Raw genomic sequence first — 12,650 nt, 5'->3', positions numbered from 1 at the left:
ATATAAATGTGATCTCTCTTTACCCAGCTGCAATAACATGTAGATTCGATGGTCGCATAGTAATAATATATGGGACTCACTTTATCAGATAACCAACCACCAGATCAGAACACCAGATAAATAGTGATCTGAGCGATAATTTTTACCTAACTCAATAATGCGTAATAGATTGTTAATAATAAAATCGCGCCCCTTTTACTTACTTAGACGCCGTTCGGAAGTAACTTGATGTTCTTAGGGAATTACCGAGCATTACCACTTGGTTAGAGAAATAAACGAAATCAAATATGTCTGGCTCAAGTAAGCAAATTCTTATCGTGTCCCAGTAAACATAATGCTAATTAATTAGAGAAACTTAGAAAATTAATAGGGAAAATGTCTATATTAGAAATTATATTTTTAAAAATAAGGATTAAGTGCGATGAGCAGAGAATCAGCGCACAAAAGAAGACAACAAAACCCAATTACTAGCGCGCAATGGTTATGCAGAGATCTGTTTTGTGCTGCCTTCAATACTAAAATATTAGATGCTCATCTACGTACGTTAGCATTAGTTGAATTCGCTGTTTATCTAGTAGAAACGCCTTAAAATAGCTCAGCGTTGATTATGTACACACAGTACCTAATGCTTGACGGGCAGTTTATATTTAGATAACCAATAAACGTTTATTTATTTCCCACATATACATTTGCTACACGCAGTTTCTGTTCAGGCAAGGCGCAATCATGCTTCGTTAGCTGATCATTATCTAGCCTTTGTTCTTTTGCTATCATTATTATATACGATTAATGGTACAACTCGTTTCTTGTGGTATTCTATTGTTTGTTAACTTTTTGGATGACTAACAGCACTTACTTCCAAAATTCAGTACGGATGCGCTATGCTTATACACATAAACAGCACGGAAAATTATGTAAATTGGCGTTGATTAAGTGATCTTTAGAAACAATCGCACTGACTGAAGTAGCTCTACCTGTTTTCTGTCGGTGAAGCTTCAATTTTTCGAAGTGCACTTGGCTATCATGTTTACTTCCAACTTTTCGATGTTCTACTGGTAACGCATGTCGAACACGCCGGTACGGCGACATTTGAACGAAATTAAGTAATCGAACTTTTTTAGTGATTTAGGTAATAGTTGATATGTGCTATTATTGTACCATTAACGATCGATGTGTTTCAACAAACAAAGAATTAGCTTGGAGCAAATGGACGTTTTAGCTCTTCTCCACGCACAGTCCGGCCAATAACCCCTATTCTGTTATCTGCGAACGTATGGCACCTGTTGTTGCTTTTGGCGATACTGCTGCAGTTAGCCATCTTTTGAACAACAGAAACCGGCATTGTCTCATTTTTAGCAACAATTGCCACTGCCGAAATTATCGTTAACCCCGTTATTGTCGCTCCTGCTGGTGTTAACAGCAGCTCTGGCAGTGGTTGGACACTAGTCGGTCGTCTGTTTTTGTTATTGTTGTTGTTTGTTGTGTGTAGCGACGTTTGTCAGCCATTTCTCTAACATAGTGCAATAGCACTGCTAGCAACAACGCCGATCAGTCCTCTCTGGACGTCTCTTTTCTACCGGCCGTTGCGGTAGCGCGCATTGGTTGGCAAGATCGCACCTAGCATCGTTGGCTGACGGCTATCAATATGCAACGCTGATCACACAGTCTACCAGACAATGTAGCTCATCGACTAGTCAATTGGCCACAATCCTGTTAAGCGTATGTCAAAAACCAAATCTTCTAGTAAAAACCAGCGAATTTATCTTTGTCTTTCTGTATCTTTCATTGGCGTAATGAAATCGCCTCAACCAATCATCAACTCAACCTCACTTGTAGGCACCGTTTTAACGGATGTCTATGGCCATGATCGACGATGGCCTGTCTTAAGTGGCAAAAAACAAAAACACCTTCCGAGTGAATAGTAGCCGCTATACTCAATTAATTGAATAAGATTACCTTGAATACATTCACGAAAATTATTGGCTCATCCCCATAACAGAACTAATCAAACGTAGATTACTGCACACATGCTCAGAGACGCTCATTTAGATATATATAAAGCTGTCTGGTCTGATAACAGGATCTGGGTCTGCTCGAACCAGATCGAGATCCTATTAGATACTGGCTGACAATGACGTAACACTATGTTGTGGCCTTTTTTTGATCTGCTGTTGCAAAGAAGCAGAAATTAGATATTGTTTAAGTCGAAGTGCTGGCTTCATAGGGCATCCAAAGGTAACGATCTAACAACTTACGACAGAACGTTAGGCAACACTACCTAGCACAGTTTATGTATGACGATTCAGTTTTACGCCACTTGGTGCTAACAAGGCGGTTCTAGAGATATAGGAAGAAAGTATATTCTCAGAATTAAGCGGACGGCGCCGAGTTCCCTTTAGTGGTTATATGTACCTGTTGAATGTCATAAAACAGCTGTACCGTTGCGCTACGCATCCATTGTAGGGGTTTTCTTTATGCAGATCTGCCTCATATGACAACAACGTTTGTGTTGGAGAAGTTTCGTTGTTTTTTATTGGTTTATGCGATCCGATAAAATTTGATCTACATATAGAGAGACTTGATTACAGAAAAACACAGACACGGGATAATGTTCTAATACTAACATCTGTAACTATGTGACACTTGTTATTCTTACCCGGCAACAAACATTTTTTCATCGGTGAAAAAATCAATAAACCTAATTTGTGCCAGTAGCAAGTTCACACCGCCGCAAAAAAGGACGCCAGGCGTACGAGTAGGCCTTGTCGTCTGCTGCTGTCCTTACAGCTGTTGGCATCTGCTAATCTTACGATGCATACGAAAATTGAATGCATTCCATATGAAGCTATCTAACGAAGTTGAGAAGTTTCAACGCGGCCGGCGTAATCCATCTTCGCGCACAGTTCGATCACTGACCTGCCCCATTACACTTCCCTACTGCACCATTTTGACTCACACTTCTCCGCGCGCATAGAGGGTTCGGCCAACGACCTCGATGCGCGTCGCTCTAAATCTGCAGCGACTTTTCCGATCGAACGTAATAGCGTCGCCGTCACAAAAAGGGAACGCGGGCGACGCCGCCGCCAGTCGGCGACTTCGTAGCGTAACATGGCGTTAGGCCAGGTCGCGGGAAACTCGATGCGCTCATGCCATTGGAAACAACGGATTTCAACAAGCGCATACATACACAAACAGATGTAAGAGTCAGAATGGTCTCATCTATCGGCTGCTATTCATTGGAACGCGATCACTGAATAACGCCAGGGTTTGACAAGACTCATATCCATCTATGCATTTATATTCAGGAGATCCCATCGCATTTTTAAACAAGACGACAAAGACGCCCGTAAGCTATATGCGATCAAATTAACTCAAAAACAAACTGCTACCGAAAAAAAAAAGAAACTCGCAACTAAATAATCCAGCTATGGTAAACTACTAGCTAATATGGATTCGAGCATAAACATATAAGATATAGTACTATAGGTTATACTTTGTCGAACACCAGCCACCCTGTTTCCCGTTGCTGTACAACGAAGCCAGCTAAAATTATTACCTATTTATAACCGGCGAGACGGTGGCGATACATAACATTCTACAACAAATTCAGAATGTTGACCACACACAATGTAACACAACAAGTTACAACTTATATATGTAGCGCAGATTGTTTTTATCTTGTCGACATTTGAATGAAGTATCACATTCAAAGGAATAAAAATATCTTATTTGTTAGATTTGAAAAACTTATTTGTTAAATAGATAGGCATACACTTCCATGTCTACCGTGATGTATCTTTCTGTACATGTATAGAAATAAGCCTAACGGTTGGCCATATTGTATACGGATAACATTAACGGATGAATTATTTTTCAGTCAAATAGATAAAATCTTTATTTATTAACAATATGCCTTTTTTTTTTTTTTTTCTTTCCTACGCAATCCAACGGGCGCTTTGGCGGAACGGGCTGTTATGACTGGCGAGATTTTTCAGCAATGGGCTCCACTGATACACAAAAGCAGGTGGCGATTATAACCAGCCAGTGATCGAATTGACGGAAAGATCTTACTGTTACATGGAAAGAGGTCCCGTTCCCCCATGAGTTTTTTTTCCCTGTTTCTCTATAGTCAGCGACATTTCAAAAGGTGATACGAATAATCATCAAACTTTTACCTTTTCATCGACTACTGTAAAATGCATAGTTCTGGCTTTTATCAGAAATACGTCTGTCGTTATTTCAAATTCAGGTAGATGCTCTGTTTCCCGTTAGACGGCGGTCCTAGCGGCCCTCGCACCGCCGAGAATTGAGAACACAGAAGGGGAGATAGATGATTGACCAACGTTGATCGAAAACGCCAGCGGCTACAGAAGGCTCCTATTGAGAATGGAGCGTCACGAGCTTTCAATGGAGCTCACACCGACACACATTTGCGTCTTTCCACCACGATTACTTCCGCCAATTCGATTGTCACAGCATCGTAATGATTACCAGCATCGTCGCGAGCTCAAGGCGTGTTCCAAAATTGGGCGAAATATGATGTCAGATACGCGTAGACAAATACGCTCGTATACAGTCAGCGGGAGCTTACCGATTTTCTTCGCGGTGTTCGACGCTGCCACTACTTCTCGAAAGATTTCTCCATTTTAATCTATCCGAACTAGAAGCAGCAAGCGCTGGTTGGCCGCTGGATCAGCGGCCACGGTATAATTTAATTATTTTCTCGTTGTGGTCACTACTCGAGGTAATGTTATTATTATGTATCGTTATCATGATTTTTGTTATTGTTGTTACTGTTACGTTGAGTGGCATGAAATGTCACATTTTACTGTCTTCATAGGACGACTACGTTATGATGATTTAACCACAATCGCTGTTGGTACGCTACCTCAACGGTGTTGCGCGAGTGCGCGCAACGGATCCTTCGGCCTCCTTTTCGACGCTGCTTTTCCTGACTTCAGTTATGCTGTAGTAGCAGAAGTTGTTCCTGTTTCTGCCATCGGGGTGCACAGCTATGTGTGTACACGCGTCTGCTCATGTCGTCCGTTCGACGAACGGCGACGATGACGATGTGCACTACCGGCGTCTGCTCAGCTGACTACAGCTCCGCCCCCGGCGGTTAATGAACCCGAAAGTGGTCCAGCTGGCTGGGGTGTTCGTAGCAGTTATGTAGAAGACCGCTAGCCAAGACGAAAACTGAACAAAAAAGAGAGAATTTTAGATATATAGTGTACCCGTCTAGATAAATATATACAATTGGCCTGTGGAAGAAAATCAGAACTATGACGAAGTTCAATGTATTCTACCGCAGTAAAATCGGCAAAACCGCCATAGCGGCGATTCAGAAACTGTGTGTCGTACGCTTCACGCTATAGAGATCTCCCGTCGATACACGCGTGGGCACATGCTATTATAATCACACTGTATCTACGTTTTGGCATAAAAACAACAACGGACTGCAATATAGAAGCTAAAAAAGGGCAGCAACACGACCCGAAACAACGTATAACGCGTCCTGTGCATGACGTGTTGTCAGGTAGAAACTAACAAGCGTGGAGACCAGAGTTAACGGCCGTTGATAATGTAGATTCGTATGGAACCCGAATGAAAATGCGCAGATAGTAAGTGAATTAACCAAACAGAAATGAGTATCGTTGAAAGAGGTGAGCCGTAGCCTGAACACTGTTGCTGTGAACCAGTATTTTCAATGGCAAGTCGGCTTAATACCGGACGTAGCATATGCCTTATTGTCTGTCCAAGCCTAATTAATATCAAACAAATTTAGTATAGGCCGACCTTATTATTTTTGACGAAAATTGGCTCGCTTCCTATGTTTGCATGAAGCATCGACATTTTAGCGCTGAAACACGACCAAATAACAATTCCTTCCCTTTAGTGAAACATATTCGTTTCCGACTGCCCCATAGCCCAAATACTACTTGAACAAGGGTCGTGTTTGCGCAGTTATCCCTGGGCTTGGCATTCGGCTATAAAACTTATTGTTCGACTACTCTGGCAGGGGCCCATCGCTTCAGGATGAAATGTATCGCAACTCTTTCACATCATCGAAAGTCACCATCTTTGTTGACGTTTATCTTCTGCTCTGAAGATTTTCTGACTCTCAAGCGCCTAGATTCACGTGGACGGCCTAGCGAACCGAAAACGAACATTTTAAATCACTTGTAACCGTCAGGAAAAATTAGTCCTTATTCCAGTGAGAAGACACAGCTAGTTGAGTCTACGCTCGCCGTTGCAATCGTGAGTCGTTGCTTTCCCGCAATGTAGGATTAGTATGCGGCCTGTTTTCTACATTCCGAGAAATGAGCAAAAATTAAAAGAAAGGTTCTTACTGTAACTAAGGTTGATTGCCACTTCAGGTGTCTTCCCGGACGTTAAAATAAACCGCTAGTTGATTGCTTCACTATGATCGGCTTATAGGAGCAATTCGTTCTCCTACTCACATCGAGCTCGATCGTTGAGGTAGTACCGCTTATATATATATATATATATATATATATAGCGTCCCGAACCGTCGTCCTGATAGCGTGTTTGGGATAGCGATGATGGAAAACAAAGCGAGCACTTCTGTCAAATAACGTCTTCGCGGCAATAGGTCCGTGCGAACATCTACGTAGAGCTACAATAAAATGGCCTGTTCGCACGAGACTGACACATCTAAGTACGCAGACTTGTCTGTCTCCGCGACGCATCAGACAGCTGAAGTGCATTATGGCGATACTCAGCAGTTTGCGCAGACGTCTGATATTCAGACATCAATACCCGAGAAAAAGGATTTGCGACTTGAGCTTGCTAGATTTATTTAGCTTTGTTTGCTTTGAGATTTTCGAGTTCACACTACTTATAATGTAAGTAAATAACATAGTACTCGTAATTTCCAAGAGTCTGGGATAAATACATGCTTTCGGAAGAAACTGATGCGCCACTCACATTGAGCCACTCCAGCTAATTAATCCCAGACAGATACATCTAACGAGTTTACCTATTCATTACTAATTCAAAATACCACATTTCTAATATTGTTCCGTTAAGAAATTAGTTACTCGAGAGGTAATTTTTTGCCAGTCAATCATGCCTTTTACTGCTTCATCATCATTCGATGCTAAATCATTCGAAAACACATTTCAGTATCTATCTTTAATCGTTCGGAGTCTAATCAGACCTTCTCCTGCCCTATTTAATGCTTTCGACAATGTACATATATAACGAAAGTATGTATAGAGCAGTATGTGCTGTAGGGCACCTTTTGATCGAGACGGTAAACAAAATGGGCCTATTGCAGAATTATAGTTTGCTCGCAACGTGAAGCCCTGCTGGCCCGTTGTTTAGGGTTGATCTTTAGAAATTGGCAAATCGTGTTCTAAAAAAGTAGCGTTCCAGCCGTTACCATTTATTACCAGAAAAAACGATAATAGAGCTGCTGTAAAGCTGTTAAGTAAAGGCTCGTTCCTTGGCCGATGCTGTGCCAACAAATTTTCTGTGAGAAACAACAATATTCTGCCATATAATGCTAGTCTTGAACCTGTTGGCGGCGTCGTCACTCTTCAAACATTCAGTATAATAGAGAGAGAGAGAGAGAGAGAGAGAGAGAACTAACTTTTTTAATATGTTCACTTGAAAAAATAATGCTGATGGATTTGTTTCTGTTATCGTTGCCGACATCTAGCGGAAATGTCCTTCATGAAGCGATTCTAAGCAAAACAACATCACTGTATATATAATCTGTATATAAACTGGCGAATGGTGGCCTGCGCGAAGAATCCCTACAGCAACTCTAGTCCGGATTTGTCCTTTTCAACAAAGAACGCACGTTAAGTTTATTAAGACTTAACAAAGGTAAATATTCGACCCGAAAATAGTTCATGTAAGACAAACCGACCTTCTCGACCCCAATTTATGTGGCCTAAGGTCATTGTTGTACGGCCCAAACGCCCGCAGACCCAATGGAATGCGAACAAAGAAGCTCCAGAACGTAAAAGGTCAAACTAAGTAAAAGGAGGGATGATCCCTTCTAAATGATGTTTCGATTGTAGCCGAATTGCCGAGCTGCCTAGATTGCAGTCGTAGAAGCTTTCCTTGTCTTTGCCACCGCTTTTAGGGCGGAGGACGGAAAACCTTTCTCGCCTGTAGCCGGACACGGCGAGGTTATTGCTCTTGTTTTTATGCACTCTCGACCTACAGTGAGCATATACTTAGCGCATAGGTAGCATATATTCTGCTTCCAGAATTATCTCGTGCTACGGCTGATTTTACCCTCATACTGGGGCGCTGCGGCACTGCAACGATGCTAGAATAGCCATAGTCTAGTGATAATGGTCATAGTGATTACTGGCTGTTGTTGCCGCGACAGCGATGGCGGTGGCAAACGCCGTGCTCCTGGCCACGGCGGCTCAAAAGTTTATTGACCCCATCCTCTCTATCCCTCCCTCCCTCCCTCCCTCCCTCCCTCTCTCTCTATCTATCTCTCTCTCCTTTGACGATTGCATCGACGACTGCGGGCGGCCTCGTTTGAGGTCGCGCACTGGCTGTCGCTTACTTATGTTCATCGTCATCATGGGTCTGTCAGCTCGCACTCGTCCATTCGGCGGCAGCAGCCACCGCCACCGCCCCAGAGAACAACAGATTATAACGGAAGAATACGGCTGTATCATAGAAGATGGGTCGAAGGAAGTAGCAAGAAGTGGCCCATGCCGATCATCCTAATGTGATCTACGTTGACGCTGGCAATAATGAGCCGATGCTTTTTCGAGTTAGAAGAAGATCCACAACCCATATTGTATACTGAATAACATTATATATAAAATAGTAACAAGACCAGTTATGCACGCGTTGCGATAGATGTCTATTGTTATCCAGAAAGAATGCAGTAACTCAAGCATATAAATAAAAGGCTGTCCTGTGAAGTCTCGTTCGTATAACCGTACAAAAATAAAAACCACGTACTGTGTACTGGTATTATTTACAATGGATGTTAGCAGTGAATTAATATCAACTGTATAAACCTATCGTGAGCTAAGAAAGCACACAAGTACTCTCAGATTTTCTACGTGGAAGGTCTGAACATGGGCATGGAAAAAAATTGTGACGTAAATGTTGGGATAAAGCAGATCTGCGTATTTGTCTCAGGTCTCTTGCTGGTGCTCGCGGTAGAAAATCTGAAATAAAAAAAATGGGGTTCCAAGGTTCCCTATCCAATGCAAAGCGTAAATGATATCTTTCAGCCTCAGTAGCAACAGCCACTGATGTTTACGCACTGACCAATCGTAACTACTCGCTGTTCTGGCCCTAATACTTCAAATATTTTAATGAAGTTATTTGGCCTCTCATTGGGGACTGAACCCAGGACCTCGAGGATGTGAGTCTGAAGCCCAAGCAGCCGTAGGTCCATGACACGGCCTGTGTGTATGACGAACTAACAGCCATAGCTGAGTGTTTATTGTTAGAGTACATATTATCTCTTGTACCTCTGACACTCCCATGAGCGATTGTCTATCCGCCAGTCAACCTGAAGCGTATCAGAAGTACTCATCAATGTCCATTTGTCCGTTGTCACAATTGGACGAGTAAACACTTCATTAGCGAGCGAACGGTTCATTTTCTCGCTCTGGGCTGTGAGTAGTATTCAGCACTTCACGCTGCAATGAGGTTGTCGCGTTAGTATCATTATTTATTTATAGCTGACATAATAAATCGTGGTGTATCATCTATATAGTTGAATAGGGCATTGAGTTAAGTGTTGCCGTCGACCTATTGAGAGCTAACTGTGGGTCTCTTCTCTGACGATCATAAGAATTATTAATCTGCAAGGGCAGAGACCATATGAACTATGAGCTGAGAGGCTGGGTCAGTAGCTAACGCGCATCCCGGCAACTGCGGCCAGTGCCAGCCACCGCTACCGCAACCTACCTACTCAATAATATCGTAACACACTTCTACTGTGGAAAAACGTACAATGAATAGACTAAAATCTTTAAAAAAACTAAATATAAACCTCTAAGGGATATATGATGACTTACGTTTGTTGAAAACAAGTATTTCTTAGGAAAACATTGTTACCCCCGAAATCTTATGGTCTTCAAGCGAATTTTCTTCATCGAATAATGAACTATGATTTAGCGTAGTGATGCATCGTTACATGTAACGCGTCTGTAATTTTTCATTTGAAGACAAGGTTATTCCGGTTCGAAATAGATTATTATCTACGTTAAATATGTATAAAGCAATAATGCACGGCTAGACTCTGTTTACACGGGCAACCGAAAATCAGGCCCTAGAACGCTTTTCACATTAGAATAGCACATGTATCAATGTTAATTTATAATAGAGGTGGTTATCATTGGACTATTTTTGTTGGACCATCCTCCATTTCGGACCTATTCTTAACAACTACACGCGATGACAATAGCGTCGCGTTGAAAGGACGTTGTCCTATGACAAGAGTTCGTAACTTGAACAATATATAACAAAATTAAAACGCTACTTAAAAGAGCTATATAAAAGGACTAATAAATATACAAGTTTATTAGCCATCTCTACAAGCTTTGTTTTAACATAGTACTAGAATTCGTTGTAAACCAAAGTTCACGGACACTGGGTAGAGACTTCACTGGGCAAGAGACTCGCAGTGCCAGAAGAATAACTTAGCCGTAAAGTCCGGTCCGCATATAGCCCTTGACCTCCTTAAAAAGTTCAAGTGTTTGTTTGGGAGGAGGCATTTAATTTGCTAGCGGACTAAATAATTTTTAGCGTATGTAGAAGTTTGCGTGCTGCCAACAAACCTATACAAACCAAAGCAAACACAAATGTTGGCCCATATGGCATTTATAGCTGGCATAGACATGGACGTTGTATAAATATATCATATCTGCGCTGACCAGGATGTCCTATAATCTAGCGGGGAGTCAGTGGAAATGACGCAATGATAATAACAACGCTTGCTCCGATGTGTCCCCGTTGCGATAAGTGCCTGCAAATATAGGTCCTCGCTACGAAGGCTCTATCGACCACATCGTTCGTGCCACAAAATCCTGTGCTTTCGATTCCCCATAGAGTTTTAGTTGACAACCGCTTACTCTACATACTTCCGCCTTTTCGGGGGTCTCTACACCATGAGAGATTCGTGTGTGCTCGTTGTGTGACCTCAGCCGTAAACAAGCGCTTCTCTTGCCCCCCCCCCCCCCCCGTGTACCACTTCGGTAACTCCTTCTTCGTCTACGTGCGGTTTACAACACATACACACACAGAGGGAAGAAGAGAGAGAAGTGACGTAACTACGTATAGCTACGATATCCACGTCGGTAATAGATCGGAAGTAACAGTGACCTATTACATTTGGGCGGGAATTAGAACAGTTTCAAGTTAGGGTGATCCTGTAGGTTCTACTAAATGATAAGGCTTACCATAAGTTGATTCAAGAAATACGTTTAAGGAACGAACGAACGAGCCAGCAAACCTAGACATTAACGCTAAAGGCATTCCTTGCATTGTATTAATGAGCTTATACCTAGCGTTCGGTAAGCGTCAGGAAAAAATTTTAATATAAAGACTACTGCCATTGGCCTAAAACCGTCAACCTTTTTATCCTAACAGGAACGAACATAGCAGCCCTTACTTTGTCCAACCATATTATTTCTGCCTACCTTGTCCTTTTCCGACCGACATCTTGCCAACAACATCCGCATTATAGAAGCTATCTGTAAGCACTGGGTCGACGATGAGGTCATCGACCCCATACCATACAGTTGTATAGTCAAGTCGATCAGAGCGTCAGGAAGACTATTCCAACCCCACAGATTTGGTGACGAATGCTGCGGCCAAGCCATTGCCAATGCAACATATTAACTAAAATGTTTATCATTCGCACATGGTAAGTACAAACCACAGTGGAATGAACGATCCTGTGCCGAGGTACCACTGGTACATGGGCAGATCTGATCTCAGAAATAACAACAGGCGGGAAAATATGAAACGCTCTACATTTTCGTTTAACTTTCGAATGTGTTCAAACACTTCATCTGCGCATTTTTAAGTGCCGCCGCCGCCGCCGCCGCCGCCTTCATTCTTGATGCAGTACTTACCATTGATTATTATAGCAGATACACGGACCTCTATGATAGACCCGTCGCTGGCGGCATATATAGCAGTAACAACAACACGTGGAAAAGCGTAGGTCCCCATCTCTTTGTTGTCGTCGTCGTCGTCGTCGGTCCCTTCTTCTACCAAGCTTTTCTCGCGGACAGCACCGTGGTAACACCAGCACATTGCATAAGTAGCGTATAGCCATATAGGGCGACAAGGTACCATTGCGTGCCGGACTTCGGTCGTTGACCCCCAAAAGCGCTGTCGTAGGGCCTTCAGTCATGGTTCAAATCGCGCGCGCACCGCCGAGCGCCGGCGCGCTCTGACCAGAGAAAAATGACAACAACTGCAACGTTGTTCATTTTGCATTCTTTGCGGCGGATGCTGCAGTTGTGAATATTTGCTGCTTCTGTCGATCGTTGGTTGGGTTCCGTGTGACGGTGCGCGTCTATCTGTCCAGTAACAGAGGTGGCTACATGAATGGCGGATGAGGACCGCGACGCAAAGCTGCAGCATTTGGTCGAGCGTTATCACTGAGGCAATCGGCGATGTCA

The 12,650-nt window shown here is 42.8% G+C and overlaps 1 protein-coding gene and 1 long non-coding RNA gene across 5 annotated transcripts in view; both read right to left on the bottom strand.

The window, feature by feature from the left end:
• The window catches only part of LOC111254360 (uncharacterized), a 10,898-nt gene extending 8,195 nt beyond the window's left edge, over window positions 1-2,703 (bottom strand). For 2 of the 4 annotated variants that reach the window (XR_002675002.2, XR_015317239.1), the window contains exon 1: window positions 2,413-2,703. This is a non-coding gene — a long non-coding RNA (uncharacterized LOC111254360). The remainder of the gene's footprint in view (window positions 1-2,412) is intronic. The other 2 variants (XR_015317241.1, XR_015317240.1) reach the window with 1 other exon arrangement.
• A 1,163-nt stretch (window positions 2,704-3,866) lies between these two features.
• The window catches only part of LOC147754673 (uncharacterized), a 115,901-nt gene continuing 107,117 nt past the window's right edge, over window positions 3,867-12,650 (bottom strand). Inside the window, exon 9 of the mRNA XM_086975037.1 lies at window positions 3,867-5,196. The gene's annotated coding sequence lies outside the window, so the exon portion shown is untranslated. The remainder of the gene's footprint in view (window positions 5,197-12,650) is intronic.

Source organism: Varroa destructor, unplaced genomic scaffold (assembly GCF_002443255.2).
Source record: "Varroa destructor unplaced genomic scaffold, Vdes_3.0 BEIS01000007.1, whole genome shotgun sequence".
NCBI classification, from domain to species: domain Eukaryota; kingdom Metazoa; phylum Arthropoda; class Arachnida; order Mesostigmata; family Varroidae; genus Varroa; species Varroa destructor.
Note: the sequence above shows the minus strand (reverse complement) of the source record. Positions and strands in the feature narration are given on the sequence as shown.